The sequence below is a fragment of the Suricata suricatta genome, chromosome 3 (assembly GCF_006229205.1).
Source record: "Suricata suricatta isolate VVHF042 chromosome 3, meerkat_22Aug2017_6uvM2_HiC, whole genome shotgun sequence".
NCBI lineage: Eukaryota > Metazoa > Chordata > Mammalia > Carnivora > Herpestidae > Suricata > Suricata suricatta.
The window spans coordinates 39,639,453-39,643,202 of NC_043702.1; positions in this window are offsets into that span (position 1 = coordinate 39,639,453).

A 3,750-nucleotide genomic window follows, 5' to 3' on the forward strand; every position below is an offset into this window, starting at 1 on the left:
AACCACACTGAGATACCACCTCACGCCAGTCAGAGTGGCTAAAATGAACAAATCAAGGGACTATAGATACTGGTGAGGGTGTGGAGAGATGGGCACCCTCCTACACTGTTGGTGGGAATGTAAACTGGTGCAGCAGCTCTGGAAAACAGTGTGGAGGTTCCTCAAAAAACTATCCATAGAACTCCCTTATGACCCAGCAATAGCACTGCTATGGATTTACCCAAGGGATACAGAAATGCTGATGCAAAGGAGCACATGTATCCCAATGTTTATAACAGCAATGTCAACAATAGCCAAAACATGGAAAGAGCCTAAATGTCCATCACCTGATGAGTGGATCAAGAAGATGTGGTATATATACACAATGGAGTATTACATGGCAATGAGAAAGAATGAAATATGGCCATTTGTAGGAAAGTGGATGGTCCTCGAGGGTGTCATGCTAAGCGAAATAAGTCAGGCAGAGGACAGAAACCATATGTTTGCACTCATAGGTCTAGCAGGAGAACAGGAGAAACCTAATGGAGGACCAGGGGGAGGGGAAGAGGGAAAGAGAGTTGGGGAGAGAGAGGGACGCAAAACTTGAGAGGCTATTGAATACTGAAAACGAACTGAGGGTTGAAGGGGAAGGGGGAGGGGGGTAAAGAAGTGGTGGTGATGGAGGAGGACACTTGTGGGGAAGAGCACTGGGTGTTGTATGGAAACCAATTTGACAATAAACTATTTAAAAAAATTAAGTTGGGGCATCTAGGTGTCTCATTTGATAAGCATCTGGATTTTGGCTCAGGTCATGATCTCATGTTTTTTTTTTAATTCAAGTCCCTGCTTAGGACTCTGTGCTGACAGCTCAGAGCCTGGAGCCTGCTTTGGATTCTGTGTCTTAGTCTCTTTCGCTCCTTCCCCACTCACACTCTGTCTCTAGCTCTCAAAAAAAAATATTAAAAAAATAAATGCACTTGGGTAATTTACATTCTGATTCACTCCCACAGTGCCATTTTCCAATGGGTATTCATTGTTCCATTTTAATGTTAAGGGTCACATAAATCCCTTATAAACAGTATCCAGGGGGATGGTGGTGAAATGGGACTTGATTTCTTGCAGTTTGTAGCAGAATGAGATCTTCCTTGGCTTGATTCTAAGACTGTATGTTGATTACAACCACTTCACATCCTCTACTTTCATTCTCCTTACAGAAGTCAGAGAGTTCTTAATGTGGATTTGATCATCGGACTTCCTTACTTTAAAACTTGTGTTGTTTTTTCATTATACCTAGGATAAACACAAAAAAACCAACATAGGTTTCAAGGTGCTAAATGAGCCAGTTCCTGAGAAACTCTGTAGACTCATCCATTGCAATGTTTCCTCTTGTTTTGGTGTTCTAGCTTTATTAGTCTTCTTTCAACTTTTCAATTGGTTTCTGTACAATGCTTAGCACAGAATTTCTACTCTGTGTTCCTTTTGTCCAGAATAGCACTGTATTTCCTCCCAACTTCTCATACTCTACTCCATCGTTACCAATTTGATACTAGAATTTTGAAAATATTACTTCTTCAGAATTATGGCAAGTCACAGCACATTGTAACCTTCTTGTGTGTGTGTGCGTGTGTGTGTGTGTGTGTGTACATATGAACACTTCTCCTCCACAGATATGTGTGCATATATACTTTATATGTGTATATATATATGTATATATATATATATACACACATATATATACATACATATATAGACATACATACACAGATACTATAGTTGCTGTTTGTTTTTTTCTGGTACATTTGGTTAAAGTCGGCCTTCCCCAGGCAACTGTAAGCTCCATTAGAGCAGAGATCAACTTAGGTAAGTTACATTTCCTCACTGTTCTATTGACAGTACCAAGCAGAAGGCCTAAAACTTCCCAACTCTTACTCAGCCTTGGATAAGTGAATAAATTGCCTCATCTATTTTATATTCTTTATTACTTTAAAGGTAATTTTGTGTGTATGTGCCTGCATACACAGGAGGGTTTTGATGATTAAGACAACCTGCAAATGCTTAAAAAATTAATGAGAGAATAAAATAGATGCCAGATGTTTCTTCCATTTGGCAACTGTCTGGACCCTGAGAAGAAATCTTTTAACATAGGTCTTTGTGTTTCCTTACTCCATAGTTTTAACTTTTCTTCAAAAAATTGTTCCCAAAAGAGCATGATAAATCTAAAGACATCTAACCCACACGGGAAGAAAACAATCTTAAATTGGATTAAAAGTTAATGAAATATTTTACTACTTCATTTTACTATAGCATTTGCAAGTTGTATCTGAGCATCCTAATAATTTTAAAAATCACTCTCTTCATCTCAATCAGTGAAAGGCTATGAAAAAGTTCTCATTTTTATGATCCAGAAAGTCTCATGCAAGAGAAAAGAAATTAGGTTATAAAAGGAAGGTACTGTATAACTTACCTAATGGCCTGTAATCTGCTAAAAGTACAGCTGCGGTGGGCTGTTTAACAGGTGCTATGATTATGGAGCATAACAAGCATGTTAGGCTTTGTAGTGCATTTAATACCTTATAAACAATTGAGCTAATTTGGACAAGGCTAATGGATTAGTTCAAATGACACTCTTGTAAAAGGTCTGTGATTATGTTGTGCAAATTTGACAGAAATTCTAAGATTAGCAATGTGTTCAGCTTTAAAAGGAGTAGAATACTATTTTTTGTATTCCAGCACTGAATTCTAATTTTATTCCCTCCCTGTAGAACATTGTACTTTTGAATGAGGATAATCATTCTCGTGGTACTGTAACAGTCTCCACCAATACAAAACCTTGGCTTAGAATGTTCCAATAGCTCTACCATAATAACTCATGTGCTCTGTGAAAATGAGCATAAATCCCTACCCTGAAACTATCAAGAGCAAATAATTTGGGATTTTTCCTGCCAAGCAATTAACCACACACATGTTACTTAAGCACCTTTGAGTAAAGTGACAATTCTATGCATAGATTTAAAGCCAATTATTTAATAATAGAAGGAAGGTTTTTTCCTTATTCTGAAGTGATGACAGAATACCAGAATATGTGACCAAAGACAGGAATTTGGACGGGAAAAATAGATAACAAAATCATGATACACATGGGTAAATTCACTGAAAATCAAAAATAAGGAATGGAGGCAAGAAAAAGCAAGTTACTAGTTGTGCCGTAGACATCCAAATGACAGTGTCAAAAGAAAGTATTGGCTTGATGAATCTGTAACTCAGAAGACCGGCCTATAAGTACAATTTTAGGAATCATTAGCAGAAATATTTTGAGCCATTTGAGTAGGTAAACTCAACTGAAAATAAGCAAAAACAAGAGGTGAAAAAAGGCTTCAGGATCAACTGCTAAACATCAATTACATATAAATAAATACGAGGACCAGAGGAAGGCAGAAAAAGGAGGGGTCAGTTAGGTACAACGTGAACCAAGTGATTGTGGTGTCATGGAAACCAACAGAGCAGTGCTTTGGGACTTGGAAATAGAGTCTTTCAAGGTTCTGTTGAAGAAGTAAAAATGAGTATTCTGGTTGAGTTGTATAGAAGCATACCTGGAGAGAGCTGAAAAGTAAATTCAGGAATATTTCTGGCAATATGTGGGCCAGATGGACTGAAAAATCAATTTGCATTTGCTACTGTCTATAATTTTATCAAATATCAACTAAAATTCATTGCTGAACTTTAAAGAATATATGGGAAAAACTTATGGCAGCCGAAATTAAAAGAAAATGA